General features: G+C 41.3%; 1 protein-coding gene across 2 annotated transcripts in view; it reads right to left on the bottom strand.

The window, feature by feature from the left end:
• The window catches only part of MARCHF1 (membrane associated ring-CH-type finger 1), a 383,459-nt gene that overhangs the window by 188,538 nt on the left and 176,869 nt on the right, over nucleotides 1-18,052 (bottom strand). The gene's annotated exons all lie outside the window — the stretch shown is intronic.

The raw sequence follows: 18,052 nt of genomic DNA, 5'->3' as shown, positions 1-18,052 counted from the left end.
GAAAATGCGAAGTGCCGATATTCCCACTCAACACTATTTTTATTATGCATGAAATCAGTTGCAGTTGATCCTGTGCAATTCATATAAAGGCCATGGGCCCATGAGAAATTTTCCAGCATTCAAGTGTGTATACCGTATGCAGCAGAAAAACTCCTGAAATTATTTTGACTCAAATTACCCAACAGACTTTGTTCTGGTGGTATATGTTGGGTTTGTTGTATGTGATAAGATGGTCTGCGAGAGATTTACACTGGGGATATATATAGCTTGCATGGACACTGAGAGACAGTGTAAAAATGGTTTACTGGATAAGCAATTCCTGGTGTTCTGCTTTGGCTCACCACATATCCAGTTGATTTTCCCCCACAGATTGAAGTTTTACAGAAAGGCAGGGGAACTCCAGCTACATCTCTCCTCCCGGTTTTCCTATACTCTAGAGCTTTTATTAATTAATTAATGTATTTCCTTATTTGTTTATGTATTTATTTATTTAATTATATATTAATTACATAGAAACATAGGATGTGTCGGCAGATAAGAACCATTTGGCCCATCTAGTCTGCCCAATAATCTGAATACTATCAATAGTCCCTGGCCCTATCTTATATGAAGGATAGCCTTATGCTTATCCCATGCTTGTTTAACCCCTTAAGGACCGGGGTTTTTTCCGTTTTTGCATTTTCGTTTTTTGCTCCTTGCCTTTAAAAAATCATAACTCTTTCAATTTTGCACCTAAAAATCCATATGATGGCTTATTTTTTGCGCCACCAATTCTACTTTGTAATGACATCAGTCATTTTGCCCCAAAATCTACGGTGAAACAGAAAAAAAAATCATTGTGCGACAAAATTGAAAAAAAAAACGCTGTTTTGTAACTTTTGGGGACTTTCGTTTCTACGTAGTACATTTTTCGGTAAAAATGACACCTTATCTTTATTCTGTAGGTCCATACGATTAAAATGATACCCTACTTATATAGGTTTGATTTTGTCGGACTTCTGGAAAAAATCATAACTACATGCAGGAAAATTAATACGTTTAAAATTGTCATCTTCTGACCCCTATAACTTTTTTATTTTTCCATGTATGGGGCGGTATGAGAGCTAATTTTTTGTGCCGTGATCTGAAGTTTTTAACGGTACCATTTTTGCATTGATAGGACTTTTTATTCATTTTTAAATTATATAAAAAGTGAACAAAAATGCACTATTTTGGACTTTGGAATTTTTTTGCGCGCACGCCATTGACCGAGCGGTTTAATTAATAATATATTTTTATAATTCGGACATTGCCGCATGCCGTGATATCATATATGTTTATTTTTATTTTTATTTACACAGTTTTTTTTTTTTTTATTGGAAAAGGGGGGTGATTCAAACTTTTAATAGGGGAGGAGTTAAATGATCTTTATTCACTTTTTTTTTCCACTTTTTTTTTGCAGTGTTATAGGTCCCATAGGGACCTATAACACTGCACACACTGATCTTCATCATTGATTACTGGTTTCTCATAAGAAACCAGTGATCAACGATTCTGCCGCATGACTGCTCATGCCTGGATCTCAGGCACTGAGCAGTCATTCGGCGATCGGACAGCGAGGAGGCATGTAGGTGCCCTCCCGCTGTCCTGTCAGCTGTTCGGGATGCTGCGATTAGCCGCGGCTATCCCGAACAGCCCGACTGAGCTAGCCGGCCACTTTCGGTTTCACTTTTAGCCACGCGGCTCAGCTCTGAGCGCGCGGCTAAAGGGTTAATAGTGCGCGGCGCCGCGATCGGCACTGCACGCTATTAGAGGTGGGTCCCGGCTTCACTATGACGCCGGGCCCGCCGTGATATGATGCGGGGTTACTGTGTAACCCCGCGTTATATCAGGAGAGCAGGACCAAGAGCGTACCTGTACGCCCTTGGTCCTTAAGGGGTTAAACTACTTCACTGTATTTGCAGCGACCACTTCTGCAGGAAGGCAATTCCATGTATCCACTACTCTCTCAGTAAAGTAATACTTCCTGATATTACTGCATAAACCTTTGCCCCTCTAATTTAAACCAATGTCCTCTTGTGATAGTTTTTCTTCTTTTAAATATGCTCTCCTCCTTTACCGTGTTGATTCCCTTTATGTATTTAAAAGTTTCTATCATATCCCCTCTGTCTCTTCTTTCTTCCTATCTATACATGTTAAGGTCCTTTAACCTTCCCTGGTAAGTGTTATCCTGCAGTCCATGTACTAGTTTATTAGCTCTTCTCTGAACTCTCTCTAGAGTATCTGTAGGGAAGATTTATCGAAACCTGTGCAGAGAAAAAGTTGCAGAGTTGCCCATAGAGAGTTGAGAGTTGCTTCTGCAAAATGAAAAAAGCTATCTGATTGGTTGCTATGGGCAACTGGGCAACTTTTGCTTTGCACAGATTTTGATAAATCTCCCCATATATCCTTCTGGAGATATGGCCTTCAGTACTGTGCACAATACTCCAAGTGAGGCCTCACCAGTGTTCTGTACAGCGGCATGAGCACTTCTCTCTTTCTACTGCTTATACCTCTCCCTATACATCCAAGCATTCTGCTAGCATTACCTGCTGCTCTATTACATTGTCTTCCTACCTTTAAGTTTTCGGAAATAATTACTCCTAAATCCCTTTCCTCAGATACTGAGGTCAGGACTGTGTCACACCTGACCATACCCCTGTCACACCTGTGACCCCAGTCCACCTCTTTGTCACCCTGTCAACCCCTCTGTCACTCCTTTTCACCCATTTGTCACTGCAGTACAGCCATCAGTCACCCCTGTCCAACACTCCCCATCCACGCCAGTCCATTCCCCTCTCACACCTCTGTCATCCCTTCACCCCCCTTACCACCTCCTCTATACCTCTCTGTCACCGGTCTATGACCTTTCTACACCCCTGTCACCTATGTGCACCTTCATGTCACCCCTGTCCACCCCTCTGTCACCCCTTTCCATCACCCTATCACCCATGTCCACCCCATCCACTCCTCTGTCACCCAAGTCCACCCATCTGTCACCCCCGTTCAACCCCCCCTCCACTCCTGTCCACCCCCTTGTCCAACCCAGTCCATCCCACTGTCCACCCCTCTGACACCTTTGTCACTCCATCACCTGTTCACCCTCTGTCCCCCTCTGTGACCTCTCTACACCCATGTCACCCTTGTCTACCCTTCTGTCACCCCAATCACTATCTGTTACCCAAGTTCACCCCTGTCACCCTGTCCACCTCTGTCACTTCCGTCCACCCCCTTTACACTCCTGTCACCCCATCACCCATTCATCGCCCCCGTCCACCTCCTCTACATCCCTCTGTCCCCTTCTACACCCCTCTGTCACCCATGTACACCCCGCTGTCACACACTAAACCCCTCTGTTACCCATGTACACTCCTCTTTACCCCTTTGTCACTCCTCTACACCCCACTGTCATCCATGTACACCCCTCTACACCCCTCTTTCACCCATGTAAACCCCACTATCACACATGTGCACCACTTTGCACCCCTCTGTCACTCCTCTACACCCATCTGTCACCCATTTACACCCTTCTACACCCATGTACACCCCTCTTCCACACATACACCCCATTTACACTCCTCTGCCACCCAAGTACACTCTTTCACACATACACCCCTTTACACTTTACACCCCTGTCACCCCTGTAATCCCCTAGACCCCTCTGTCACCATGTACATCTCTCTACACCCCTCCTCCACACCTCTGTCACCCCTATATCCCCCACTACACCTCTGTCACCCATGTACACCTCTATACACCCCTCTGTCACCCATGTACAATCCTCTACACCTGTCACGTACGTAAACCTTTCTACACCCCATTTACACCTATACACATCTTTACTCCTCTACACCTGTAAAAGAGGTGAAACTGCGGCCAAGATACCTGCTTACACACTGGAGGCATTGTGTGTGGGTAAAGCTGAAGGCATTTGGGTGAGGCTTGAAGCATTATTTGTAGGTGAGGCTGGAGGCATTGTGTGTGGGCGAGGCTTGAGGCATTGTATGTAGATGAGGCTGGAGGCACTGAGTGTGTGTGAGGCTGGAGGCATTGTGTGTGGGTGAGGCTGAAATCATTCTGTGTGTAGGAGTCTGGAGACATTTGAAGAAAAAGGGGAGGCTAATGCTGGAAAAGTGTGGAGCCTAAAATTTTTGTGTTGCAGGTTCTGCAGTGATGAGTTATGGCTCGAAGAAATCAAGGCATTGTGTGTGAGGCTGGAGGCATTGTATGTGGGTGAGGCAGGAAGCATTATGTGTGGATGAGACTGGAGGCATTTGAGTGAGGCCAAAGGCATTGTGTGTGGGTGAGGCTGGATGCATTAAGTGTGGGTGAGGCTGGAGGCATTTGGGTGATGCTGGAGGCAATGTGTGTGGGTGAGGCTGGAGGCATTAAGTGTGGGTGAGGCTGGAGGCATTTGGGTGATGCTGGAGGCATTGTGTGTGGGTGAGGAGAGTGTCATTGTGTGTGTAGGAGTCTGGGGGCATTTGAATAAAAAGGGGAGGCTGATGATGGAAAGGTGTAGAGCGTAAAATTTTTGTATTGCAGGTTCTGTGGTGAAGAGTTATGGCTGAAAAAGTGAATGACTTTTATCACAGGATCAAAAGATGTCATCTGTGAGTTGCTGCGTATAGCAGCACTGTAATATACATAGCCTACAGCAGTTATGTCCAAACTGTGGCCCTCTAGATGTTGCAAAACTACCCAGCATGCCCAGACAGCAAACGGACGGACAGATATATTACTGGCCTACAGATATGTAGGTGTTGTGCATTTCTTATCAATGTGTTGTGCAGCGCAAATTATAGGGGTGCCCCATTGAAAAAACATTTCCGAGAGGTGCCCAGAGCCAAAAAAGTTTAGAGAGGATTATAACATGGTTATCATTTACTGAAGCTTTTCTATTGTGACATAGAGAGACAGTATAAATCAATAGGCTATTAGCCAAAGTAACAAAACATCAGACAGGAAAAAAGTGATGGCAATGTATCAACATCTAGGGACAACAAACAGCATCTATAAACCTGTGTATAATGTTTGGATGTCAGATCAACACTTTAATTGCCATGATAAATAAAAGATGTAACACATCAAATTTAACCTGCCATCACCAAAATCTGGCTGATGCAGAGGATGGCGGAAAACAGCATACTGGTTTTTCAATAAAGTAGAAAACATGCAATACTTTCTGACCCCGTAGTGGCAGTCAAACAAGTCCCTGGATCTAAACATTGCATTACTAATGCTGCTAGTCCTGAGACTTGTTCACATCCTGTCTGAACCTATTCTTTGGGGGGAAACATTCCATAGTTTAAACAGTAACATAAATTCCTTTTTTCTGAGTTGGTGATTAAATCTACAAGTGAAGGTGACCTTGTGTCATCTGTGAAAGTGTTAGACTCCGCAAATTGTTTCAAACCTATAATTCAATACTGAAAACATATTCTGTATCCTGAGCACACAAGATCAACTGCACCTCCTACTGATGTAGCAATTAGAACTAAAGGATAATTAGATGTCTGGGGAAGATTGTTATGGGAAATATACTGTAGATGTATTGAGAATGCTTATTATATAGAATTATGGTTATATCAGCAAACAAATCTGCATATGAGAGCTCAAATTATTATCATTATTGTTATGATTTTATACAGGACTGTCAGGACCTTTTTTGTGCATTAGTTAAATAATTATTTCTGCTTCAGGTACATAGGCATATAGAGCAAACAGAATTGTGTAATGTTAGTGGTTGGCAGCCACCAGCATGCCGTGCATTCCGCTGCGTACCTCCTCCTCTTCAATGCAGGCTATGGACTTGTTTCCCTGTACTGTCACAGGCGGCAACTGCTTCAAGTGCACCCCATGCGTGCTGTCTCTTTAAAGCTCAGTGTACGTCCTTGATTCCACTCCCATTCCAATCCCTGCCACCTTTTTAAGGGTGCTTCTCCCTTGCTGTGATGCCTGAGCAATACTGTAGCTTGTCTTCTCACAAAGGTTCTGTTCTGCTGTTCTGATCTGCTATGTTCCTGACCATTGCCTTTATACTACTCTGCCTCTAGCCTGACCCCTTGGTACCTGCCTGCTTCTCCAGTATTTGACTCAGATTTTTGACCACGCCTCTGTCTTCTAGCACGCTCATTACACCTAGCTGCACCTGTGCTATTCACCTCAGCTTTGCTAAAACACCAAATCAGTCTTGCCTCATCTGACTCTGCTGCTGCGCATATTCCAACTAACTACAGCTCACTCCACCTGCCTGTATCTATGACGCTTGACACTGGGGAGTAGTAGCCTGCTTGGCCAGCTATCACTTAACCGGCACCACTTGTGGTAGCGACATGGTGTCTTCCCTACAGCTAAGACCATCTTCCACATACTGGAGCGGGATAAAGGATTAAAACCAGGGGAACACTTAGACTTCGCTCCCAAGTTTTGCTCAAAGCCAAACCCATCATTGGGGCATTACAAACTGTAATGCCAGCACTACATGTGGGAGAAAAATTGGGCTGCAGATATTACTTCATGACTGCATCACATGCAGATTTTGATGTGGATTTTGCTGCAGATTCTCCCTTACTACACTTAAAATGGTGATATCTGCATTACAAATTCATACCAAATCCACAACAGAACGAACATGCTGTGAAAAAATTTGCAGCATGTGACTGGAACTTGTATACTATCAACCATTTGCCTGCTTCTGTAATCCAATGCAGATTTTACCTGGGCAAATGGGATTCCAGAAAACATTTCTAAAGGGGTTATCCAACAAAAGGTAACTTTAGTAACGTTTAGCAATAATGTTATACAGTAATGGGCATGCTTGCCAAGGATCTGTGCTTGTGTTGGTGGTAAATGGCTGTGTTCTGCGTCCCCCATCATGCTGCTGTCATGCTTTTGATAACTTTTTCCCTCTAACACATTGCAGCACAGCCACACTCCCTTTGATCACCTGACACACAAGCTGTAGTGCTGTAATGATGTGTGCCAGTAACATCAGCTGACTTCATGCACAACAGACAAAGAAACCAAGCCCCCTTTCAGAACATGACTTGTGACATATTGTCTTGGCCTGCACAGCAAGCTGGGAAAAGTCCAAGACAACACTTATTTTGTAGGCTGCAAAAAATGGACCGCTGAGGAAAAGAAAAACAAAGAAATTCTATACCAACCACAGGTTGGGGAAATATATTAGTAACTGGACTAACTTTGCTGCCCCTGTCTCACATCCAAAGAACCAAACCAAAAATACCACTTTAAGAGATTAGAATATCAGCACCTGCGGAAAAGGTGATGGGAGACTGCTGCCACCTATTGGTGCAAAAGGAAAACAGAACAGCTAATACTGTTGATTTCCTCAGAGCACACAGGAACAATGACAAGCTGAAATGGTGTTTTATACCATATTTATGTCTGCCTTATTGTTTTTATTTTGGAACCTTTTGAACACTATATTGTTTAGAATGTTTTTCCCTAGCTCTGACTGCTAAGATGTTAGCATTGTCCCTATGTCTCCTCTGGTTGTGTTTTGAGTAATAGTTAAGTGACATTGAAACTTAATATTTTTCTGATTGATTTGATATAATATATTTCAAATAGTGACCATTAATAGCATTGGCTGCTTCATATATATTAACAGCAAATGTTTACCATATGCAATGGAAAAAAACTCACACTCTCTAATGATCCAGAAATACAGATAAGCTTCCCAACATTCTTATGCAGATTATTAAATAAGCAATACTATGCATGTGTCTTGCTGTGGGGATGATTTAAACATGTGTGAATGCGTTGTACATATAGACTATTAGTATTGAGATGCTGCTGTGAGCACAGATGTAACACTGATGAATTTGTCATTAATACGCTCTTCTTACATATAGAAAATCACCAAAATCCCACTTAGGTATTGTGTAAAATGACATCAGTCTAACATATATATATATATATATATATATATATATATATATATATATATATATATATATATATATAACAAGTGGGTGAAAGAAAGAAACATAGATGATTGATAGACATAAAAACAAGAAGGGGCTGAATAGATTACGAATATAAGCCATAAAACAGCTTGTTACAATATAAGTGGGCAGACTAGCAAACATTCTTTATCAGTTTTACAGATATGTATAAAGGGAATAATCATACAATAACATATCAGTCTTGTTTTTGTTGTACTCATTTGTCAGGATGATAATGACAGATTATGTGGGAGACAAGAGTCCAAGGTCAATGCCTTTTTGTATGAAGATGTAAATCAGTTGGTTTGTTGCTTATTTAGGATCATAAAATATGGTAGAACTCATTCTTAAACATGAAACTTAATGTACAGATGCATTAATATCACGTACAAGAGTTGGTAATAGATGGATCACAGGATCATATATTGTAAAGATGAGGTGGATTAGACAATAAATGGAATATTAGATGATTGACATAGATAGACAGATAGCCATGATGCTAGTTTGAACAGAGCCATAAATGACTGATGTAATTCTGTATATGTCATCATTATCATGTAACTACAGGTACAATGATTTATCAATCTCCATTCATGTGAACAGATTTGATGCAGTATTTTACACTATTTTACAATGTCACATTGAGCTGTCTATGGTGCTGTAATGACACTGTCTACATTCTTTCAGATCTGAAATTAAATAGTGAAGATAGAAGCAGCCATCAATAACCCAAAGGGTTTGCGCTGCACCTGCTGGATTTATAGACCGTTGCTGCCATCTACCTGGCCTCAGCTATATTGCAACGTCATAATATTTGTGTGGTGTTCAATTACTACAACTAATAGCTATCTATAAAGTAGAGATGCTCAAGCAAGATATCTTTTGTACATCATATTTATTAGTTAATTCTTCGGACAGATAAAACGTGTTTTATCTTTTGCAAATGTTACTACAAAAAAATGCACATTTGTGAGTTAAAACAAATTTCTTGTATAGAGCATAATATCATGTCAGATCCTACAAAACAATTTTTTTTTTAAATGTATCACTCAGTACCTAATCCTGACCATGTACATCTAATTTTTATGTGTCTAGCATCTTTATTTATTTTTTATTACACTTTTAATTTAGCTCACTAGTCTGAATTCCTCTCAAAGGGAGGGGGCGTGGCCTCACTATGCAGGTCTCCACCCCCTCCCTCAGTATGCCGTCTGCTCACATCTCCCCTAGCATTAGCAAAACTACAACTCCCAGCTTGTCCTCACTGACAGTAGCGGGACACAAGCTGACAGTGGGAGGATTTTTCCTCCAGCTGTGAGCCCTGCGCTAACAGCTGTCAATCAAGGAAGTGCGTCCATGACATAGGTGATGATGCATGGACACAGCAGGACTAGTATGTGTCCAAGCAGGCGGGAGGGGGGGGGGGCAGTAGTTTTACTGACTTTTTCAGTATGACATACTGAAAAATTTCTAATGAAAGCAATTGCAAAACCTATTGGTTATACATGCTTTAAAACATATAAAAAGTTTTTGTATCTGACAGTGCCCATTTAACGCACCAGGACGTACATTTACATCCTGTACATGACCACTGTACATGACCACAAGCACCGGAGTCGTGCTCGTGTAATGCATGACAGGTCCCGGCTGCTATCAGCAGCCAGGGAACCGCTGGTATTGGCGGACATCAGCGATCATGCTGATGTGCGACATTAACCCCTCAGATCACGGCATCTGCGGCAGTGCGATCAGTAAAATGAACGATAGGAACACCCGCGGAGCTGCCACGGGGATCGTATCATCCATAATGGCGGACAGAGGTCCCCTCACCTGCATCTGTCCGTCTCCAGTGGTCTTCTGCTTGGAGATCGAGCAGACCAGAGTAGAAGATCACCGATAATACTGATCAGTGCTATGCCCTATGCACTGAACAGCATTGGCAATCAAATGGGGGTATTAAAGTGTAAAAAAAAAAAAAAAAAAGGAAAAAAAATTTAAAAATCCCCTTCCCCAATAAAAATTTAAATCATCCCTTTTTCCCATTTTACCCATAGAAAGTGTAAAAAAAAAATTATAAAACATATTTGATATCGCCACGTGCATAAATGTCCGAACTATCAAAATATAATGCTATTGATCCCCTATAGTGGAAAAAAAGGCCAAAATTTTAACCATATTGACCCACAGAATAAAGAAAACATGTAATTTTTACCATAAATTGTATATTGTGAAAACGAAACCTTCCGAAATTTGCACAATTGCTATTTTCTTTTCAATTTTCCCACACAAATAGTATTTTTTTTAAATGTTGCCATACATTTTATGGTAAAATGTAAATGTTAGTACAAAGGACAACTGGTAAAAAACAAGCCCTCATACTCGTCTGTGGATGGAAATATAAAAGAGTCGGAGGGAGGGGATGAATATTCATAAGCTGGACAGCAATGCGAATGAGCGGCGCTGATGTAAGAGTGCCAGAATGAGCCTTGTAACCCCGCCCATGCCAGTTAGCAGCTCATTTGCATATCCAGAAGAATGAAGATAATGGGCGAATTGGGGGGCGGAACCGGGCATGATAGGCAACATATTGATCAGCTTCCCCAGCACTACCAGCCAGTACCTCTGGTTAGTGCAGGGGGAATTTACTGACAGTTTTCCTTTAATTCATTGTACAGCATTGAAGAACATAGTGGTGAAATATATATAACAGAAAATCAATGAATGCAAATAATAAAATACTAACAATGCTGTAGTCCCTTACAATTCTTCTGTCAGTACAAAACTTTAGAAGGCACCTAAATGTAATTGCCCAAAGCTCCACATAACGCCCCTATTGAAAATGTAAAACACCCCCCTTCCCTTAAACCCTTAAGGACACAGCCAATTAAATGTTTGCATTTTAATTGTTTCCTCTTCTAAGAGCCACAACTCTTTTATTTTTCCATCTTCAGACCCATTTGAGGGCTTGTTTTTTGCACCACCAATTGTACTTTAGAAGTACAAAGTTGTCCGGCACCATGTATGTTTAAGATCACTTCTTTATTCATGCCATAGCAAGGTAGCACTTATACAGGGTAGAATAAACTGACGTGTTTCGCTCTCTCTTGAGCTTAAACGTAGAGTCTACGTTTAAGCTCAAGAGAGAGCGAAATGTGTCAGATTATTCTACCCTGTATATGTGCTACCTTGCTATGGCATGAATAAAGAAGTGATCTTAAACATACCTGGTGCCGGACAACTTTTTACTTCTGCTGTGTTGTTGGAGCCGGGGCGGGACCGGCGGGTCCGTAAAGCACAGGTGTGTGGGCGGTCAGCCTTGGGCGGTGAGCGGACACTACAGTTCTTGAACCAATTATACTTTGTAATTACAACTCTCATTTTACCATGCCAATTTTGGAGGGTTTTATTTTGACACTGTACACTTTATGGCAAAAATTACATGTTCTTTTTCTTCTGTGAGCCAATATAATTAAAATGATACTTATATTTATTATTGTACTGCTTTTAAAAAAGCACAAACTGATTTTAACCCCTTAAGGACGCAGGACGTAAATGTACGTCCTGGTGAGGTGGTACTTAACGCACCAGGACGTACATTTACGTCCTAAGCATAACCGCAGGCATCGGAGCGATGCCCGTGTCATGCGCGGCTGATCCCGGCTGCTGATCGCAGCCAGGGACCCGCCGGCAATGGCCGACGCCCGCGATCTCGCGGGCGTCCGCCATTAACCCCTCAGGTGCCGGGATCAATACAGATCCCGGCATCTGCGGCAGTTCGCGATTAAAATGAACGATCGGATCGCCCGCAGCGCTGCTGCGGGGATCCGATCATTCATAACGCCGCACGGAGGTCCCCTCTCCTTCCTCCGTGCGGCTCCCGGCGTCTCCTGCTCTGGTCTGTGATCGAGCAGACCAGAGCAGGAGATCACCGATAATACTGATCTGTTCTATGTCCTATACATAGAACAGATCAGTATTAGCAATCATGGTATTGCTATGAATAGTCCCCTATGGGGACTATTCAAGTGTAAAAAAAAATGTAAAAAAATGTAAAAGTTAAAAAAAAGTGAAAAATCCCCTCCCCCAATAAAAAAGTAAAACGTCCGTTTTTTCCTATTTTACCCCCAAAAAGCGTAAAAAACATTTTTTATAGACATATTTGGTATCGCCGCGTGTGTAAATGTCCGAACTATTAAAATAAAATGTTAATGATCCCGTACGGTGAACGGCGTGAACGAAAAAAAATTTAAAAAGTCCAAAATTCCTACTTTTTTAATACATTTTATTAAAAAAAAAATTATAAAAAATGTATTAAAAGTTTTTTATATGCAAATGTGGTATCAAAAAAAAGTACAGATCATGGCGCAAAAAATGAGCCCCCATACCGCCGCTTATACGGAAAAATAAAAAAGTTATAGGTCATCAAAATAAAGGGATTATAAACGTACTAATTTGGTTAAAAAGTTTGTGATTTTTTTTAAGCGCAACAATAATATAAAAGTATATAATAATGGGTATCATTTTAATCGTATTGACCCTCAGAATAAAGAACACATGTCATTTTTACCAGAAATTGTACGGCGTGAAAACAAAACCTTCCAAAATTAGCAAAATTGCGTTTTTCGTTTTAATTTCCCCACAAAAATAGTTTTTTTTGGTTGCGCCATACATTTTATGATATAATGAGTGATGTCATTACAAAGGACAACTGGTCGCGCAAAAAACAAGCCCTCATACTAGTCTGTGGATGAAAATATAAAAGAGTTATGATTTTTAGAAGGCGAGGAGGAAAAAATAAAAACGTAAAAATTAAATTGTCTGAGTCCTTAAGGCCAAAATGGGCTGAGTCCTTAAGGGGTTAAACTAGGTATGTTTAAAATTTCCTTATTTTGACCACCTATAACTTTTTTATTTTTCCATAATACACATGCATATGGGCTTTTTTTTTTTTGCACCCTGATCAGTAGTACCACTTGTGTGTATGTAACTTTTTAATCCCTTTTTATAAAATTGTTTTGGAATGTGATATGGCTAAAAAGCAGCAAATTCACTTTACAGGATCATTAACGTTATATTTTGAAGGGCTTATATACATTATAATTTTTTTTACCATTTATTTTACATTTTTTATGTCCCCATAGGGGACCATGATTAGATTGCTAATGTTGTTCAGTGCTATACATAGGCATATCATTGATCAGTATAATCGGTGATCTGCTAGAAGGCAGATCAGAGAAGAAAACCCCATTAGAATGGCTGGAGGCAGTTGAGGGGAACTCTGGCTGCCATCTTGGCTCATTGGATCTCCGCGGTTGTACCGGGGGGTGATCTGATGAGCCATACAAAGCCGCCATAGATGCCATGATCAGTATTGATCACAGCATCTGATGGGTTCATGGGATCTCTGATGTCCACCATTACTGGCGGTTCCCCAGCTACTGATGTGCTCCCTTGATGCACAGGATGTAAATTTACGCCCTGGTGCACGAAGTACCATGGCATCAGGTTGTACATTTATGTCCAATTTCCTTAAGGCGTTTAGACATGAACTTTTATTTCTCATCATATAAATCATTTATCAAAAGATGTATAGTGTAGTTGTTTTTCTTCACCATTTTTCTGATGGTGGTTTTGACATTCGCACAACAAATTTATCAAAAAGTCACATGGACTTAGTGTAAAGGTTTTTCTTGCATCTCCTTTTAGATCATGTTGAGCCTCGATTTTGCTCTGCGAGTAAAAATTAGCAACTTTTTACATAAGTCGCAAACAAAAAATACGTTACCACTGCACAGTAATAAGGATAAAATGGTGTAGTGCAAGACAACATTGTGAAAAATGTCTTTTTGAAAATGAGTGCAAAAATCCTTCACTGTGCTTATACTGTGCCAAACATAGACAACAAAACTGCTCTAAATGCAATGATTACTGTCCCCCACTATCCCTAAATATGCTGGCAGCTGCAGACTACCAGTAATGCTTGACTGGTGATGTGTTAACACTGTAAAACATGGAGATCAGATGCCCCGTCAACATGTTTCACTACAGCAGAAGAGTCCTTGGCCATGTTACTATGTTACTAGTAACATAGCCCAACACATTCTTTTGAAGCACTAAATGAAAAACCTTCATTGAGCCCACTTAAACTCATTCTGGACAACCTAAATATCCCTCTTGCTTCCTCCTTTAAAAGGATCCTATCTAGGTTCCCTTTGCGAGGACCCAGTTTGACCTAACTCATGTCCTAGCATGTCAAGGTCTCTATATTATTACCATAATGCGACCACATGTGTCTTGATTTTTGGGCCTGTGTCATGATTGAACACATGACCATTTTTCTTACTTTTTCCAAAGTTACTATTGGCATGAAATTTTTACTTGATGTTGGTAACAACCCAAGTAATTCATTCATCTCCAGACAATGAAAAAGGTCTGGAGACATTCACTGGAGTAGATATATCAGACCTGTGCAGAGAAGAAGTGGACCCATAGCAACCAATCACATTGCTTCTTTAATTTTTAAAAATGCCACTGAAAAATGAAAGAAGCGATCTGATGGGCAACTGCTCCCCTTTTCCTCTACAAAGATTATAATACATCTTCTCCATTGAGTCCATGTTCATGGGGCTTGCAGTAAAACGTATCATTAAATTATGTTAAAAACAGCTCAAGCTGGATTGCAGCCCCTATAATAGTGTACTAAAAAAAAAAAAAATAGAGAAAATAGAAAAACTTAGGAAAAAAAGAACATGTTTTAGTATCTGGCTTACCCTTTAAGACAAATTAACATAACAGGTAGTTAGAAAACAATTATGCTAAACCAACACATGACATTAAATAGTCAGTAAGGAATCAAACTATTGGCTCATTTACTTACGACTAGAATTCATGTAATGAATTATTCTAGAGGTTTAGAACACTAGAGGGTGCAATGGTATTTCACAAAAAGTCTTCACTGAAAAACAAGAAACTTGTCTGGAATATGTCATTATTACACCGTGAAATGAATATACACTTGTTAGAAAATACACACATTACCTACACTGCTCAAAAAAAATAAAGGGAACACTTAAACAACACAATGTAACTCCAAGTCAATCACACTTCTGTGAAATCACTGTCCACTCAGGAAGCAACACTGATTGACAATCAATTTCACATGCTGTTGTGCAAATGGAACAGACAACAGGTGGAAATTATAGGCAATTAGCAAGACACTTGCAATAAAAGTGTGGTTCTGCAGGTGGTGACCACTGACCACTTCTCAGTTCATATGCTTCCTGGCTGAAATGTTGGTGACTTTTGAATGCTGGCGGTGCTTTAACTCGAGTGGTAGCATGAGATGGAGTCTACAACCCACACAAGTGGCTCAGGTAGTGCAGCTCATCTTTATTGATGTTAAATTCTGTTTTTGTTTTTTGGGGATTTTTTATTTTTCTTTTTTTATAAATGTTATGGACTAATTAAAACATTTTAAAAAGAATCATAAAGGTGACTAACAGAATACAGTAAAAACTTTTTGAGAACACTACACCAAATCACACTGAAAATGGTCTTAAAAAGGGCTGGTCCGGTAAATAGCATATACTTGGCTTGTGAAAACAATGTCATAATTTACTGTAAACTGTTAAGAGTTACAAAAAACATTCGATACATACTAGGGATGAGCGAATCGAACATGACGAATCCGAATTCGTTACGTATTTCAGGAAAATTCACTTCGCAACGGATGCGAATATCGTAGCGATTCGATTGAACAAATCACTTCATTAAACTCCATTTAGTGCGGTCCAGGCTCCAGGACATCTAAGATGGTGGCTCCACATGTCAGGACATGGGGCAAGGAATACTGGGAAGGCGGGAACAAGGGTAAGCGGGATGACCCTGAATCACATGCAGCATGCAGCCTATCAGCAGCCAGTCACCCCTGTGATATAACAGCCCTATGTAATCGGCAGCCATCTTGCGGCCACTCATATCAGCGTTGTGTTGAAAAGAGAGACAGACAGCAGTGTGTGTTGCACAGAAAAGCATTTTTGCAGCAGTGATTCACCTCAAGCTCAAATCCAGCCTAGAAGCATTGATAGGGAAGGGTGAGATTGAGAGAGAGAGTGCAATTGTGGCTGTATTACAGCAACGATTCACCTCAACCTCAAATCCAGCTTATAATCACTGATAGGGAAGGGAGAGAGATTGAGAGAGAGTGCAATTGTGGGTGTATTACAGCAGCGATTCACCTCAAGCCCAAATCCAGCCTAGAAGCACTGATTGGGAAGGGAGAGAGATTGAGAGATAGAGTGCAATTGTGGGTGTATTACAGCAATGATTCACCTCAACCTCAAATCCAGTCTATAATCACTGATAGGGAAGGGAGTGAGATTGAGAGAGAAAGTGCAATTGTGGGTGTATTGCAGCAACGATTCACCTCAACCTCAAATCCAGCCTATAATCACTGATAGGGAAGGGAGTAAGATTGAGAGACAAAGTGCAATTTTGGGTGTAGTGCCTTAGTGCCTAATACTGGTTGAGTATCGGAGCATATTGTCCTCTATTAAGTGTAACCTGTGCGAACATAGGTGGTGTACCATTTTGTTCCTGTTAAAGTCTTAAAGGAAAACTGTCACCTTTCTCCCCCCGCACTAACCAGAGGTACTGGCTGGTAATGCGGGGGAAGGTTATCAGTTTGATGCTGGCGGCACTGATGTCAGAGTGCCAGTTAGTCCGGCCGGTGCCAGTTAGCACCTCAGTAACATATCCCGAAAATAGAAAATTAGGGCCGAACGGCACGGCGGATCCGGGCACGGTAAGCATCAAACTGATCAGCGTCCCCCGCACTACCAGCCAGTACTGCTAGTTAGTGTGGGGGGGAGAAAGCTGACAATTTTCATTTAAGGGCTGAGTTACTATGAAACTACAAAACTGCAGGTGTTCTACTCTAATATTGTTTTAAGCGTAGTTGAGCGCATTGTACTCCCCTCATAAGTGCATACCATGTACCTACATCTAAGTGGTATACCATTTTGTTCCTGTTAAAGTCTTAAGGGCCTAGTTACTGTGAAAAGTGAAACAAAAGTACACACCAGCTGGTGTTGTAGACAAATACTGTTTTAAACGTACTGGAGCTCATTGTCCTCCCCTCATAAGTGCATACCTCGTACGTACGTCTAAGTGGTGTTCCATTTCGTCTTAAAAAGGGCAGCCCCACACAGCAACCTCTCCCTATTTCAATCCTAAAAACCCTGGGAAATGGCAGTGTTTGTAGGTGAAAATAGGGAAAGGTTCCAGCTTGGCCCCGCCCTTTTTAGGGTGAGTAACACTTGCTAAGAAGGGAATTAATAATGCGAGAGTAGGAGGAAGTTTTTACCCCCACAAATTACATTGAACCATACTTTGTTCCCTTCCACCTTTTAAAGGTCTTTGCATCACATCAATACTTAGTGGTATAGGTGGCACATGGTGTTTTTGCGCAACTTTCCTTTTGTTTTATTTAAAAAAAAATTGGGCACCTTTTAACCAAAGAATATTATTAAAAGTTAAGTTTTACGTAATGCATATCCTGCACACTAACACTTTTACAAAAGAGACAGTTTTCTTCTGCCTACCTGCCTCAGCTACTATTCTGATCCTGCCACCCGCCTGATGCCACGTTCTCCTTTTTTCCCCCACCTTTGTCACTGGGTACTGGTATTGTCACCCACCGCCCCACTATGTCACCAGGTCACATCAGGGACTCCTGATGCGGCTGCCACCTCCAGGCTGTCTCATTCTGCCACCATGTGTTCTCTTCATGCTGCTGCCAGCTCCAGGCTGTCTCATACTGCCACCATATGTTCATATGTTCTCCTCATGCTGATGCCAGTTCCAGGCTGTCTCATTCTGCCACCATATATTCTCCCCATGCTGATGCCAGCTCCAGGCTGTCTCATACTGCCACCATATGTTCTCCTCATGCTGATGCCAGTTCCAGGCTGTCTCATTCTGCCACCATATATTCTCCTCATGCTGATGCCATCTCCAGGCTGTCTCTTACTGCCACCATATGTTCTCCTCATGTTGTTGCC

The sequence above is a fragment of the Hyla sarda genome, chromosome 1 (assembly GCF_029499605.1).
Source record: "Hyla sarda isolate aHylSar1 chromosome 1, aHylSar1.hap1, whole genome shotgun sequence".
NCBI classification, from domain to species: Eukaryota; Metazoa; Chordata; class Amphibia; order Anura; family Hylidae; genus Hyla; species Hyla sarda.
The sequence above is the reverse complement of the archived record's forward strand: the minus strand, read 5'-3'. Positions and strand labels throughout refer to the sequence as shown.